The sequence below is a fragment of the Acomys minous genome, assembly GCF_964271855.1.
Source record: "Acomys minous genome assembly, chromosome: 16".
In the NCBI taxonomy this organism is placed as follows: Eukaryota; Metazoa; Chordata; class Mammalia; order Rodentia; family Muridae; genus Acomys; species Acomys minous.
This window is the reverse complement of record NC_140498.1, coordinates 78541546-78558236: the sequence shown is the minus strand read 5'-3', so window position 1 is coordinate 78558236 and position 16691 is coordinate 78541546. Positions and strand designations below refer to the sequence as shown.

Sequence of the window (16691 nt, the reverse complement as noted above, 5' to 3'; positions counted from 1 at the left end):
ACAGTGATTAGCTCAATATTTTGAAGGCGACACTTTTTTTTTTTAAATTCTTCGTGCTGCATATTCAGTGGGGGAGGCTTGTGCTCTCTGCTCTCCTCTGGCACCGACAGCCTGCACTCCAAGCAATTCCTTTCATGGCCTGTGTCTGAATTCCTTCTCCCCACCCCCTCACCCCCAACCCCAGCCCCCACTACCCACCCCACCTCCACCCCCACCCCCGGAATAGGGTCCTTTTAGGATTCTTCGTGCTTCCTTTTGCCCTTAAGCACGCCTCCAAGTTTTGTATGTTTCTTTTGGGGGTAACAGGCTAAGACAGAGTCTCACTATGTAGTCCAGACTAGCCTCAAACTCACAGTGGTCCTCCTGCCTCAGCTCTGTAAGGATCTGGGTTACAGGCATTGCCACCACCATGCCCAGTTACAGGTTTTTTGTTTGTTTGTTTGTTTGTTTGTTTTTAGGGAGGGGAGATATTTTTTGTCTCCCCCAATTGTATTGTAAGGTTTGTAGGAAAAGAACATTTTTCACTTTTTGATTTCCTTAGGTGCCCCTAGGTATCTAGCACTTAGTAGGGCCTCACATACACCTTTGTCTCCCCAAATCCTCAAGTGGTTCATTTTTTTCCCCATTTGCTTATTGAGCTGGGGTGAGCGCATCCATGGTGTGTGTGTGTGTGTGTGTGTGTGTGTGTGTGTGTGTGTGTGTGTGTGTAGTCAGGCTTGGTGGCAAGTTACTTGGTGGCTCTTACTTACTGAGCCCTCTCACTGGCCCTATGACAAAATCTTTAGCTATCCGAGTCTCATCTATTGATACAATGAAATAGTGTTTGCATATAACCAATCTATGTCTTCTTGTAGACTTTAATTAAAATCTGAAACTTGGTATTGATATGTTGACTGGGGTAGCATGGGTCCCACCATGTAACCTAATCTAGCCTTAGGCTCCTGGTAGTCCTCCTGCCTCGGCTGCCGAAGTGTCGGGATTATAAGCATGTCCTATCATGACTAGCAGCTTACAGGAGGGAAGGGTTAATAGCTTACACTTTGAAGTATCAGCCCTTGTTTGGGTGAAGTTGAGGCAGGAACACAGGCAGCAAGTCACATCACACCCACAGTCAAGAGCAGAGGAAAGTCAACGTACCTGTGCTTCTTGCTCGCTTAGTTTCTTGCCTGTCCCCAGTTAGCTTTCTTCAGTCCTGTCCACTTTAGGACCAGGGACGGGGGGTGCTTGTCTGCAACCCTGCTGCTGTGGGGGCTGAGAAGACAAGGAGGATTCCAGCCAAACCGGTGAGTTCCAGGTTCAATGAGAGACCCAGTCTGAAAGAAAAAGAGCAAGGGGGGGACGATGATTGACTAAGACACGTGATGTTGACCTCTGACCGCCACAGGCAGGCACACATGTACGCATGTGCACCCCCTTTCACGCTCACGCAAGGAAATCTGAACCCACAGGCATTGGGAATGGAGCTGTGTCTTCAGGAAGGCAGACAAAAGTAAAGGTGGTGCCATCAGTTCACCCCTACTTCCTCAGGGGCCAGACAGGCAGTAGAGTCCCTACAGTGTCCCCTCTATCAGGCTCTACTGAAGATGAACAGAGGAAGGGAAGTATTGCCCCAGGCTCAGGAGGGCGCAAACTTGACCCCTGCAGGAGTCTGGTCCTCAGTAGGCCTCAGCCAGATGCTGGTAGGATCAGTGAAGCTTCCTCCTAGCTTTCCCTCAAAGGGTGTTTTGAGAGCAAAGCTTCAATGTCAACTTCAGGTTCAGAATTATGTATCCGCTCCACAGGCCTTGTAGCTAGTGGAAAATTCCTTCCAGACTGTGGCAGTCAATAGGTGCTCAATCTCAGTTTGGGTCTGATTAAGAGTCTTCATCTTTCCCAGAGCTGTTACTGCCTTCCAGGGGGAGTGAGGCTGAGGAGGTTCAGAGAGGCTAAGCCATGAACTGAAGCCAGTTCAGCTCAACTGAACTGATACCCAGCAGGGCCACAGAATACAACAAGGCCCCGGCCTTCTATTATTGCACTCCCATGTGCCTGGCAAAGGTGCTGCGTTAGCATCTTCTCTCATTAGTGTGACCAAACAGCCGACAAAAGCAACTCAAGGAAGGTGGGGTTAATTGTGGCTCACAGTCCAAGGGTGGCGGGGGAAAGCACAGCAGGAGGAGGGTGAGGCGGCTGGTCACATGGCATCCACAGTCAGGAAGCAGAGAGGGATGGATGCTGCGGCTCAGCTCACTGTCTTCCTTTTTCTTCAGTCTGGGATGGAATGGTGCTGCCCACATTCAAGGTAGGTCTTCCCTCCTCACTTGACCCTTCTTTGGAAGTGCGCTCACAGATGTACCTGGAGGAGTATCTTCTGATTCTAGATCCTATCACGTTGACCATATTAACCATCACAGACACACCCAAGTCCAGATAGGTGCATGTACCAACCCTAAATATTCTCAGGACCAAACCCTCAATTCTCTCATCCCCATTCATCCAATGAAACAGTTCAGCTATAGGCTTCGTATGAACCTGTCTCACTGTTCTTAACAGTAAAGGAGTATTGGGGCTTCAATTTCAAATGTGCCCCACGGGCTTGCACATTTGAACACTTGGTCCCCAGCAGGTGGTGCTGTTTTATTTAAGCTGTGCAGCCTTTAGAAATGAGTCATTGGGGTTGGGCCTTGCAGTTTTATAGCCCAGCCTCACCTGTACTCTCTGTTTCTGGGCACACAATGCTACCTCCAGATCTTGATGCTATGCTTTCCCCTACATGGTGGGCTGGGCCCTTGAGCTGTGAACTAAAACAAACACTTCTTTCGTTGAGTTGCTTCAGGTATTTAAAAATAATGAATACAGAGAGATTTCACAATACTTTTTCACTCCAGGCTTCTTGTTTAATGCTCTGTGTTGAGGAAAACCCTGGAAGCAAGGAAGCTTCTGGAAGCTCCTTGGAATATTATAGGGTTTCCTGTATTTCCGGTTGAACAGCACCATTAACATTGATGGTTGACTTGTAGTCGGGGTATCTGCGCTGCTGATGGTGTGTATCCAAGGATGAAGGGAAGACTTCAGAGTGAAATTATGGGGATGGGAGGGTCTAACTGATGCTCAGGGTGTAGTTTTTTTTTTTTTTAAGTCTGTCCTTTTTTGTTACACCAGGGTAAACCTATAAGATGGCTCAGCCATGCAGGTAGGACTTAGCTGCCCCAGGCCCTATAAGTATGCCCAGACTACATCTTACTACTGTGGGTTGGAAAGAGCTCTCCTTCCGCGTGGCGATGCTCTATCTTACTGATCTTCTGGGCAGCTCCTTCTCTTGGCAGGTGGATGTTGTGGGCGAGGCTTTTTCATGGTGAGACATCTTCTCACCCCTGATAGGGAGCCCATGACAGGCCAGAAGTGCCACCAAAGCCTAACTTGGTGAACCAATGAGTTCATGGGTTTCTTCAGGAGTATGTGTGTGGGGCAACTTCCAGGAACATGTATGACACTAAACTGACTGTATCACCAAAAAGCCGCCCTCAGCATGGGTGACAGCGCATGACAGCTGGTGCCCTGGAGCTCTCTGTAGGATTTTCAGGGAGCTTCCCAGGCCAAGAGAGTCTCCTCTAGGCAGCTGTGGTGGTTAGAGTCTCCTCAACCAGCATCATTCACTAGGGGGACTACCTTCCAGCGTCTTGTGAGTTCCAGCTTCCCCAAGCATGTGAAGTTTGCCTTGAGTCTCATGAGCGCCCCCACTTCCTGGAGGAGGAATTGTAACAATGGAAGGAAATTACTATGTAACAGTAGAATGGCACCTCTTTAACCAGGCAGAGGATAGAACATGACTATAGAATATTCTAGAACTTATTTGACCTCTTTCCCCCCAACTCCCTCAAGGTGAATTAAATTGCACCATGAAATGCATCTATGCCTCTGAAAGTTGGACTGAGTGGAGGACTAACCTGAAATCTGGTCAGGGGAAATGTGGTCCCCTACAGTGCTGGTCCCAGTGGGAGTCAGGGAGGGGGGGAAGACCTCACAGGCAGCCTGTGGTGAGCCTCGGGCTTTGTCCTTTTAGTGGCCTGGCTTTCATCTTGTTGAGAATTCAGAACTTCACTGCAGCCAGGGCCCCCTGAGGCTCCAGTCACAGCAGGAACAGGAGTTCAATTTCTCTTCTTCACTGTGAGTCTCCACTGGAAGTTTTCTTGCAGAAGATACTTTTCTTGGCCTCCTGATGGATGTGTCTGTCGGGGAAAGGCAGTATGGGTAGGAGAGGGAGGGAGAGGAAGCGGAAGGCTAGCACATATTCATTCAACGACCCTGTATGATGGATCCACATGCTCACGTCTAGCCACTGAATTCGGGATGGTACATATCTCCCAAGGGCTCTTTATCCACTGATGCTGACACTACACAGACAAAACTAACTTGCAAGCTAGATGCGGTGCTTGGGCCTGTAATCCTAGCATGAGGGAAACTGAGGAAAGAGAAATACCAAGAGTTTGAGGCCATCTGGACTTTTAGAGGGATTTCCAGGCCAGCCTGAGCTGCAGAGCAAGACTTCTTCTCAACAACAGTAGGGATTGAGCCTGTAGGTCAGGCTTGCCTAGCATGCACAAGCTGTGGGTTCGACTCCAGGACCATGGACAGTGGGCATGGCAGTACATGCTGGTAACCCAAGAACTGGGAGAGAGGAGATAAGCAGGCATCCAGAGCTAGCAGGCTAGCGCCTAGCCTATTTGGCAAGTTCCAGCCTCATGAGAGATCATGTCTTAAAAGTAAAAATGGGAGCCGGCCATGTGGCACATGCCTTTAATCCTAGCACTCAGGAGGCAGAGTTAGGTGGAACGCTGTGAGTTCGAGGCTGGCCTAGTCTACAAAGCAAGTCCAGAACAGCCAAGGTTACACAGAGAGACCCTGTCTCAAGAAAAAGAAAAAAAAAGAAAGAAAGAAAAAGAAAAAGTAAAAAGGGGAAATGACACAGACAGTTGTTCTCTGGTCTCAGTAGACATGAGCACACATGTGCACCTGCATGCATGCGCACACACACACACACTTCTCCCTTGTGTCCTAGAGAAAAAGAACTACTTGCCTTTAAACATTTAATCAAGAGAGCTGGAGATATGATTCAGAGCACTGGCTTCTCTTAGAGAGGACCCAGGTTCATTTCCCAGCACCCAGCATGGCAGCTCACAATCACCTGTAATTCCAGTCCTAAGGGATTCAGTGCTCTTTTCCGGCTTTTGTTGCCACTACATTTGTGTGGCGCGTAGACATATATGAAGTCAAAACACTCATACGTATAGAAATAAACATAAATAAATACATAAATGGGATATTCAAACTATATTAATAAAAAAAATCAAGGGAGAATAGAGTCTCCTTACACTAACGTGAAAAGCTGATGCACTAAAAGCTTCGGGAGATTTAATGGAGGGGCTGGGAAGGGCAGAGGAGATGACTCAGCAGATAAGAGCACTTGGTTTGCAAGTGTGAGGACCTGACCAACACCCACACACTAAGATGGGTGTGGCCATGTGTACCTATAACCTCAGCGTAGGATGGGGGCGTTGGGGACAGAAGGATCACTGAGGTTTGCCAGCCTAGCTCCAGGGTTAATGAAAGGCCCTGCCTTGTGGAAAAATAAGGTAGACAGTGATAGAGAAAGACAAGAGATATCCCCTCCAGCCTGTGGGCAGGTGCGCCCTCACACACACAGGGGCATCTACCACATATTTATATGAAAGAAAAAAACATAAAAACAAGACAGTCAGTCATGACATTTTGGGGCAAGAAAGAAACAGACTAAAATTCCAAAAGAATGCACAGACCGAAATGAGAGCACAGAACTGGCCTTTGACTCAGCCAATAAGAAAGAAGCAGAATGGGGGGACTCAGGAGATGCCTCTGTGGCAAAAGCCAGTCACTGCTCTTTCAGAGAACCTGATTTAAAAAAACAAAACAACACAACAACAACAACAAAACAGGGTTTCTCTGTGCAGCCCTGGCTGTCCTGGAACTCACTTGGTAGAATAGGCTGGCCTCAAACTCAGAGATCCACCAGTCACTGCCTCCTGAGTGCTGTGATTAAAGGGGCCACCACTACCGATCGGTCTGAGTTCAATCCTGGGAAGCTCACAGCCATCTGTAACTCCATCTCCTGTGGCTCTAGTGCCCTCTTCTGGCTTGCCTGGGTACTGCACACACTCACACAACACACTCACACATGTTCACACATGCGTATGCAGAGAGAGAGAGAGAGAGAGAGAGAGAGAGAGAGAGAGAGAGAGAGAGATATGGAGGGAGGGAGAGAGAGAGAGAGAGAGAGAGAGAGAGAGAGAGAGAGAGAGAGAGAGAGAGAGAGAGAACAGTGCTGATGAAATGGTACACTGGCTAAGAGCATGCACTGCTCCTGTAAAGGAACTGAATTCAGTTCCCAGCACACACAAGGGGTGGTACACAACCATCTGTAACTCCAGCTCCAAGGGATCCAGTGCCTTCTTCTGGACTTTGAGGACACTTGAACTCATGTGCGTGTGCGCGCGTGTATACACACACACACACACACACACACACACATACACACACGTGCATGCATGCATGAATAAAAATAAAGAGTTAAAAGGAACAGAATGATCTATAGATGGCAAAAGAAATGTACAATCCAGAATACAGGCATGAAAATTATTAGGGAAGAGATGAAATACAGGGAAGAACAGGACAGATAGCTAATTAGGATGAATTTGTGTTCCAGAGGACAAACTGAATGAGAACAAAGGAGAAGCAGTTGTCAAAATGGTTGCAAGAAGCACACAGGAGGCAGAACACAGTGTTGGTATAAAAATGAAAAACCCTGGCTGAACTCGAGCCAAGATTAATGTAGAAACATATGTCTAAAAATGGCACAGAAACTGTTTTTTTTTTTTAAGCTTTAGTGTAAAGAAATATTCCTACTGGTGCTGGAGAGCAGATAAAGGACCTTGGGTCACTTACCCAACTCCAAACAGAAGGAACCATAAAAATCAATTTAGTGTGCTTCTGTGCTTCTGTGTGTGTGTGTGTGTGTGTGTGTGTGTGTGTGTGTGTGTGTGTGTGTGCACGCGCATATAGGGGAGAGACTGTGTGTGTGCACCAAGTGTGTGCACTTTACTAACCAAGCTATACCCACACCCCCAGCTTAGGTATCAAGGTGGGGACATTTGAGCAAATTCTAGCATGTTATACCAGACCAAGGTTTCTATCATAGGAGAGTGGAAAAAGAAAGGTATTGTAGAGGCTGGAGAAATGGCTCAGTGGTTAAGGGCACTGGTTGCTCTTACAGAGGACCCAGGTTTGACTCCCAGAATGTACATGGTAGCTCACGGCTGTTAGTGAATCCAGTCCCGGGGAATCTGACGCCCTCTTCTGGCCTTCCTAGGTATTGCATACACATGGTACACAGACAAACATGTAGGTTTTATATATATGAAAAATATAATGTCTCGGGCCAGCAAAATGGCTCAGGGAGCAAAGGCACATGCCATCGATGCTGGTGACTTGAGTTATATCTCCAGGACCCATATGCTAAAAAGGAGAGAATCAACTCCTCTTGGTTGTCCTGTGATCTCCACATGTGTGCCCTGGCACATGTACATGCATGAACACAAACATGCTAACTAACTAACAATAAAAATTTAAAATAATTAAGACCTCTCAGACAAGGTAACATTCACAAACGCTTAGCTAGCAGCTGTTTTTGTTTGTTTTTTTGTTTGTTTGTTTGTTTTTTGTTTTTAATTCTCTAGCAGATAATGTCAGGATACCCATGTACCCAGAGATGGGATGGGCCCAGACAAATGAAGTGAGGAATTAAATGCATTTGGTATCTAGAAGTAGGAGCCCATGGTTGTAAATTGTGTCGCCAAATTCAGTCCAGAATCATGATTCTTTTTTCTCTGAAAAAAAAAAAAAGACACAGGGGTGTGTTTTAGGGTGAGAGGTGTTGTTTTGAGACAGGGTGGCCCTGGCTGCCCTGGAATGTGCTACGTAGATCAGGCTGGACTTAAAGTAGCTATGTAGATCAGGCTGGCCTCAGACTCACCAAGAGTCACCTGCCTTGGCCTCAGCTTCCTGAATGCTGGGATTTAAAGGCATGCACCGCTGTGCTCAGCTGCTGGGAATGAATGCAATAAATCTGTCACAATAAATCTGGAGTTAAACCCAGTGACTGAAGCACATTAAGGAAGAAGTCTCGGAGTGAAAGGAGTGTAGCCTCTCATCTCAGACAGCGAGGAGAAGGAAGCAATTCAATTGTTCTGAATTTGATCTTTTAAAAAAATGGCCAGTTAAGTCATATATCTGGCAACCAGGAAGAGGTCTCCTAGTTTAATGGAAACAAAGCCACTTTGTAGCCACTTTGTACAAAAGAAAAGGTACAAGTGTAAGAATTAGAAATGGGAAGTGTGAAGTAAAAATGTCAAAATAATCCAAACGTGCATATAATATATGGAAATGGGATAAATTTCCACTAAGGGGAAACAGAGGCTGCACATCTAATTTTTAATGTATCCAGTTTATATCTTAAGTTAAAATATAAGTATATCACTTTCCCACTTCCCTTTCTTCCCTCCAGCCTCAACTGTTTCCCCCCACCCCATCTCACCATGCTGTCAGATTGATAGCCTTTTTCTTTATGATTGTGACAAATATATTCTCTCTCTCTCTCTCTCTCTCTCTCTCTCTCTCTCTCTCTCTCTCTCTCTCTCACACACACACACACACACACACACACACACACACTGCTAGGTCCATTTTATTATTCAGATGTGTGTGGTTTCAGAACTGACCACTCTGTATTGTATAACCAATCGGGGCTCATTCCTGAAGATGTTAATCCTTCCTGTCCAGGCAGGTACTGGTTGCCTGCAGTTCACTGTCTAGGCGTGAGGCCCCATAAGATTCTCCCCCATTCACATAAGCATGCCTTTTGATACTGTTACTGTTCAGGTCTTGTTTATGCAGAGAGAAAGACACAGCAGACTTTCTTACATTCTGCCTCTTACACTGTTTCACTCTCTTCTCCCAAGACGTTCCACCAGCCATACATGGCAGGGACTGTGTTGCAGATCTGTGCATTGGAGCTGGGATCCCCACGATCCATTGATCTCTGCAGTGTACCCAGTTGTGGGTTTTCTATGATGACCTCCGTTTGCTGCAGTTTGCAGGCTCTTCTTTGATGAGGGGCAATAGCTCCACGTATCTGTGGGTATAAGGATACGATTTAGAATGTACTTAGGAATTAACACAAGTCTATCAAAGTAGCAATAGTGGATTCTTTTCTATGATACATGACTTCATTTGCCCTGGGTAGTTAACTAGGTTTCTAGTACCAGGCACAATTCCCCTCCTGTTGAGTGGGCCCTAAGTCCACTTAGGCAGCTGTTGGTTACGGCCAGTACGTGAGTGCCACTATTGCACCTTTGTAGATACAGCGTCGTGCTGGTCAGTGTGGTGGTTCGCAGGTATCACCGCTGGATAGGACCACTTCTCTCCCTTGGCAACCCCATAATACTTTCTGTTACTATGGGAGCTAGATTGCTAGAAGGAGGTTTCAGATTAGATCCAGATGGAATAATCTGAGTCCCGTGTCCTAGGCAGATAAGGTTCCGCATAACCCAGACTGGACTTGGACTCGCTATGTAGCCAAGGATGACCTTGAACTTCTGACCATCCTAGGGGCTGGGATTGCGGCTGAGTACCAGGAAACCTGGTTTGTGTGATACTAGAGACAGAACCAAGGACTCCATGCGTGCTAGGCAAGCATTCTACTAACCGAGCTGCGCCCACACCCAAATCCAATTTGTTTGTACATAAACTTCGTTCTCCTTTCTAGACACATATGTGGAAAACCGCACAGGAAGGGGTAGGAATCAACAGAGGAACAGCGTCAGGTGTCTTTCTTCCGGTACCATCTATTCCTCAGCTACTGTCTGGAACTTGTTGAGCAGGCTAGCTTGGCTGTAACATAATGACACAGAGAGAAAACAAGCATGCCTATACTGATGTCAGGGTATACTTGTTTTGTTTTGTTTTTTAAGTGTAAGAAATTTCAAGAAACATTTAGATATTTTATGTCGATCAAAGACATATCCTGAACGTTCTGCAGCAGAGGGTGCTCACCTGCTGGCCTTCATGCCTTCTAGATGCTTCTCTAGGTATGTTCATGCTCCACAACTGCTCTCTGGGGTTGTCATCCTTCAGGTGACTTTTATTGTCAGCCGAACACCAGTGACTTCCAAGTTCATGTCATCATCCTGTCATGTCTACACTCCATACCCTCAGTTGTTATGTTGGGACTCTCACTCTGGGAGCTCCAGGAAACACAACCAAAATTTAACTTGTCACCTCTAAGTTGGAGGGGGAAAAATGAGAGCTGAGAGTGTATGGGAAAGCACGATCAAGCTTTGGTCGTTATCTGAAAGGAAAAGAGAGAAGAAATGGGAAGAGATGGCTCAGCAGGTAAGAGAGAGCACTTGCTGCTTTTATAGAGGGCCAGAGTTTGTTTGCCAGCACCCGCATTGGGTAGCTCACAACTACCTGTAACTCATGCCCCAGGAGACATAATGACCTTCTGTGGCCTCTGTGAATACCCAGTCAACGTGTGGTACATGTGTGCATGCACACACACACAATGATGATAATACTATCTTCAAAGGAAGAAAAAGGACAAATTACACTTTTCTAAGTAATTTTTTAAAAGTGGGCAGTCTACAGAGCTACAAGACTGCGGTTGGCATCTGAGAGCAGTGCAGGGACTCTGAGACGCTAAGTCTCACTAAGGAGATAATTGTTCTTCTAAGTATGGCTTTAGGTGAATCAGATTTCTTTGGGGATGGACTCCAGGCCAGGTGATTGACAGGCCAAGCTGGATTGACTCTTTCTTTCTTTCTTTTTTTTTTTTTTTTTTTTTTTTTTTTTTGGTTTTTTGAGACAAGGTCTCTCTGTGTTAGCCTTGGCTGCCTGGAGTCACTTTGTAGACCAGGCTGGCCTCGAACTCACAGCGATCCGCCTGCCTCTGCCTCCCGAGTGCTGGGATTACAGGCATGTGCCACCACGCCAGGCTTGGATTGACTCTTGAGAGAGGAGACAATAGCATATAATAATTTGGATAGATTCAATATAAAGTCTCCACTCAGGGCCAGAGGTAGATTTCATTCTTTTTTAATTTTTATTCATTTATTCATTTATTTATTTTGGTTTTTGGAGATAGGGTTGTATGTGTGTGTGTGTGTGTGTGTGTGTGTGTGTGTGTGTGTGTGTGTGTGTCCCTGACTGTCCTGGAACCAGCCCTGTAGACTAGGATGGCCTCAAACTCACAGAGGTCCACCTTCCTCTGCCTCCCAAATGCTGGGATTATAGGTCTGCGCTATCCCATTATTTATTTTTAAGTTAATGCTTATTTTTTATTTTGGTTATGCATTTGTGTGTATATACACTTGGGTTCAGTACCAGCAGGGGACCCAAGAGAGTACCAGATCCCTGGAGCTGGAGTAGCAGGCAGTTGTGAGTCTCCTCATGTGAAGGCTCTGTAAGAGCAGTATGTACATGGTTCACAGCCTAGCCGTATTCCCAGCACCTAGGTCTCATTCTTTTGACCAAGAAGAAGTAGCTTTGTCCTGTTTGACCTCAACAAAGCCCAGACGATTCCATGTTATATGGTAACTTAACAGTAAGTAGGAGCAAGTCTTATGTTTACCTTTTTAGTGTTACCAGGGGAATGGACACGGGTGGTCAGGTCCATCCTCCATGGACTCTAGGGCTGAGGTAATACCTTTTAGCACCTTTGCAGTTGAAGGACCATCAGCTGATCACAGTAGGGAATGTGTAGTGGTACAAAATATGCACCCACAGTCATGAAAAAAAAAAAGGAAAAGGGGGAGACTAGAGTTCTGCAACCTTCTTAGTGTGACTGCAATCCTCCTGGAGTAACCAGAGGACCTGCTAATATTCTCTACCTTTTAAAATATTCCCAAAACTCCCCCAGTAACACCACAGACATCAGACCACACCTTTAACGCATGGGTCTTTGAGGGATACTTAGACCCAGGTTTACCAGTCCAGTGCACATGCCCACACTTCTGCACCACTGGCTCTTGGATTGCCCATTTCGCTTCTCCTGATTGCAGTTTAGAACAAACTAGAATAGTTCACTTTCTACTGGTGTGATTTTAAAAAAAGAAAGAACTCAGACAAAACAGTACTAGCTCATAGGAGGAAAAGGTTTGCTTTAGCTCATATTCCCGAGTCATAAATCCATCACTGAGGGAAATCGGGGCAGCAACTTGAGACTGGAATCTGGAGGCAGGAAGCATGGAGGTTGTTTCTTGCTGGCTTGTTGGAAGGCTCATGCTATGGGAACTGCTTTTTATACAGCCCAGGACCATCAGCACAGGGAATGGTGCCACCCTCAGTAGGCTAGGCTTTCCATCAATTAAGAATCAGGATGGCCCCCCCTACAGGTGTGCCCACAGACCAATCTAACCAGGTCATTCCTCCATCAAGGCTTTCCTCTCAGATGACTCTGGGCTGTGCCACGTAGACAAGCTTGTTTGCTCTTGTGTGTGCGTGGGTGAGTACATGCGTGTCTGCATGTGTGCTTGTGTACGTGAGAGGACCACCTCCCCTGTTGTTCCTCAGGAACGCCATCTAGCTTGGGTTGTTTTGGTTTTTTTTTTTTTTAGACAGGTTTTCTCACTGTCCTGAAGCTCACCAAGCAGGCAGGCTAGGCTATCCAGCCAGGAAGTCCTAGATATCCTCCTGTCTCTAACACCTTGTCTTCAGTTTCTGCCCTTGCCTCCACAAGTGCTGGTATTATGGGCAAAGGCCACCACCCATGACTTATGTCATTCTGGGATAGAACCCAGGGCTTTGTGAGGACTCTGTCACCTGTGCCACATCCACAGTCACTATGGTATAGTCAGTCTTGAGACAAACTTTAAAATGTGGCTCTACTGTGCATAATTACATGCTAAAAATAACGAGAAGCTTGTGGCTAGTTCTCCAAAAATAGCATTAACTTCTAAAAGTAACTCAAGAAAAGTATGGGAACTGAATTGGTGTCATCATGGGAGAAATATATCCATTGGTGCCATGTTCCTATTTTACAGTGATTTCCTTCAAAACGTTAAGGGACAGGTACCCTGACCATATAGGTGACATGTGGAAAGTTGCTCAGCTAGGTTTGCTTGCTAGTACCCTGTGTTAGACAGCCATATGTCACTGTGACAAAATAGTCAAGAGATGTTGTTGTAAGGAGGAGGTTCTATCTGAGCTCAGGGCTGGAGATGTTTTGGTCCATGGTCCCTTGAGTCTCTTGATATTAGCTTGAGGTGATGTTAGTGGAGAGTGGGAGATGGACACTGCTCACCTTATGGTGGCCGAGAGACAGAGGCAGAGTCTAAGGTCTTCAAAGATACACTCTTGTTGAAATATGGTATTAGTAGGGGCCTTTTCTAGTACCCACCCTAGTTCCCAAAATAATCAACACAGAGGCCTATTAGATTTATTCTATAAGCTTTAAAGTTTTTTATCTGGGCAGATTATTTGTCTATTCTAACCCAGTTATGCTTGTCTGGGTACCTCCTAGCCACGTGCCCTTTGACTTGCCATCCTAGTCTTGCCTTGGCCTTCTGCTGTAATTCTCTGTCCTCATGGTGAACTCCTGGTCGTCTTCATGGCGACTTCCTCCTTTTCCCCTCTCTCCTCTGAGACCCCAAACTAGGGACGGAAGTCCTGCCCTCTCTCCTCTGTCCAGTTATTGGCTCTTCAGCTTCATCTTCTTTTAACTAATCAGAGGTCATTGGGGAGCACTTTTTACACAACATTGGGATGGGAGATTCTTCATAGAAATAGCCATACCCACATTTGAACTACACCCAGATCCCAGGGCACAGAAGTGAGCACACAAGGCCATCCCTCAACCAAGTCTCAGTGACCAGTCAGGAACTGCCTCCCAACAACCCTTTCAGCTATGGACTTATTAATGGATCAATCCAGTAATAAAGTCGGCACCTCCATGATCCGGTCTCTTCAACAGCACCGTCACCTAGAGGCCACGTCTTTTACCCATTGCCTCTGGGAGTCTAGGGGACATTTTTTCTACAAGCAACAATATATTTCTTCTCTTCTCTTCTCTTTTCTTTTTTCTTTGTCCTGGAATCAACTCTGTAGACCAGGATCTCAAACTCAGAGATTCCCCTTCCTCTGCCTCCCCAGTGCTGGGATTTAAGGTGTGTTCCATCACTACCCAACAGTATATTTTAATAACTATAAAACTCAGATAGCCTAAACAATGGGGCCAGAGAATCTCTATCCTTACTTTCCTTCCCGTTATCCTTTGGTCAGTCTTTTTGCCTAGTTTCTGAATGGCAGGAATCTTTCAAGGTGGTATGTTTTATTTTCCAGGTTATCATTCCACCTCTTATCTTGGTCTTCCAAGAACTAGTGACTCATTTTGCCCCCTAAAGAGCCTATTTGACATCAACACTATTCCTCTCTAACCATGGCAGAGAATCTGTGCTGGCTTTATTATGTTGCTTTGATGAAACACTTGGACCAAAAGCAGCTTGGATAGGAAAGGGTTTATCTGGGCTTACACTTCCAGGTCACCATCACTCATTAAGGAAAGACAGAGCAAGAACTCACCATGGGATCCTGGAGCAGCGCTACCTCCTGGCTTGTTCAAGGGTTCATGCTCAACAAGCTTTCTTATACAGCCCAAGGCCACCTATCCATGGAATGGAACCTCCTACAGTGGTCTGCGCGTGCACACACACACACACACACACACACACACACACACCAATTAACAATCAAGACAATTCCCCCACAGAGGTTTCCACAGGCCAATCTGATCTGGTCACTCCATTGATTGAAACTCTCTTCTCAGATGACTCTTAAGTTGTGTCAAGTTGACAGGTAAACCTAATCTGAACAGGATCCTGATTTGCACACCAGAATTATCCTCCTCTGAGTTCTTTGCGCCTCATTCCTGCACAGGAGTTGCTAACACTCTCCGGATTTATCCAACATGAAGGGCCACTGTGCCCACCTTTGTGTCAAAGTCACCCTCAAGGTCTCTAAGCTATAATGCAGAAAACACATCCAATATATGAAAGCCTGTTGTCCTCTGACTCATACAGGGCTTTCGGCTTGAATCATCTTGGCTTTCCCAACAAGTTGCAGTAACTCAGCTTAATTCCCTAGAATGAAGCACGTATGTCTCAAATGTTTGAAAAGACAGGAAGGAGAGAAGACTGGGTGGGACTTGCTCTCAGTGCTGTGTGGAGTCATGTCAGTCATGGGTTCCCATGTTCACCCATTGTGTGATGGTTGATCTTCCTTGTCAGCTTGATAGGACCTAGAATCACATGGGATACGAGCCTCTGGAGCATGCCTTGGGCGAAGTCCATATTAGGTTAACTGATGGAGGTAAATTCGCCTTACATTTCATGGGCTGGCTAAAAAGGAGACAGTGAACCAAGTACCATCGGTCACCTCTGATTCCTGAAGGAATGTAACCGCCTGTTTCAAGCTCCTGCTGCCATGCTTTCTCCACCTTGGTAGACTGTGCCATTTTGAACTGTGAGCTCACATAAACCAAATGCTTCCTTACATTGCTGTATCGGGTGTTTTGTCATAGCAATGAGAAAAATAATGAATCTACTGTACTAGTCTATTTTCCATGGCTGTGGTAAAATCCCTTCTGCAGAGAAGAAACGGATGCAGACCCTAGTTTTGGGAAGGCGAGGATATGATGACATTGGTTCTCACGTGGCCTTAAGGAAGGCTTTAGGGTATATACCATCACAATAGCTGGAACACATGCAGGAGAGATCACATGGTAAGACACAGTCAGAAAACAACCCAGGGATCAGGCTCTTACAACAATTATACTTGTAGGGCTGCGGGGGCGGGGGGGGCGGAGTTTCTCAATGGTTAAGCCATGCAAACATGAAGACCAGAGTTCAAATCCTCAGAAGTCACGGAAATGCCTCACACCTGTAACTCTGACTTTGGAATGAGTGGACTAGCGATCTGGCAAGCTGGCTATCTAGAAGGACTAGCCATGTTGTCAAGTTCTGAGTTTGACTGACAGATCCTGCCTCAACGAATACAGTAGAAAGAGCAATGGAGGATAATTCCAGACATCAACTTCAGGCCTCCACATGCATGTGCACCCCTGTATATATGCAAGCTCCTACACATGTACACACATTCACATGTGTGCAAACCCACATGTGTGCATGTGTACACACACACACACACACACACACACACACCCTAGAAAGAAAACCCTAAGATCTATCTTGGAACTGAGCACTCTTCAATATCAACAGATTCAGTGACCTAACTGGCTACCAGGTTCTATCTCTTTTTTTTTTTAATTACTTTTTATTATCTGTGTGTGTATGTGGTCCTAAATATATGTATGTGTGCCATGTGCATGCAGGTACCCACAGAGGCCGCAAGAGGGAGTCTGATCCCCTTTGTTTGAAGTTACAGGCAGTTGTGACCTGCCCAACATCGTTGTTGGGAACCACACTCTGGTCCTCTTAAAGAATAGAATCTTTTCTTTATGTGTACAGGTATGCATGCGTGCACGCATGTGCGTGTGTATGTGGGAGGGTTGTTGTTGTTTTAAGATTTGATTTTTTTTTTTTGAGACACAGCCTCTCTGTATAACCCTG

General features: G+C 46.0%; 1 protein-coding gene across 4 annotated transcripts in view; it reads left to right on the top strand.

Moving 5' to 3' along the window:
* The window catches only part of CALN1 (calneuron 1), a 516312-nt gene that overhangs the window by 411127 nt on the left and 88494 nt on the right, over nucleotides 1-16691 (top strand). The gene's annotated exons all lie outside the window — the stretch shown is intronic.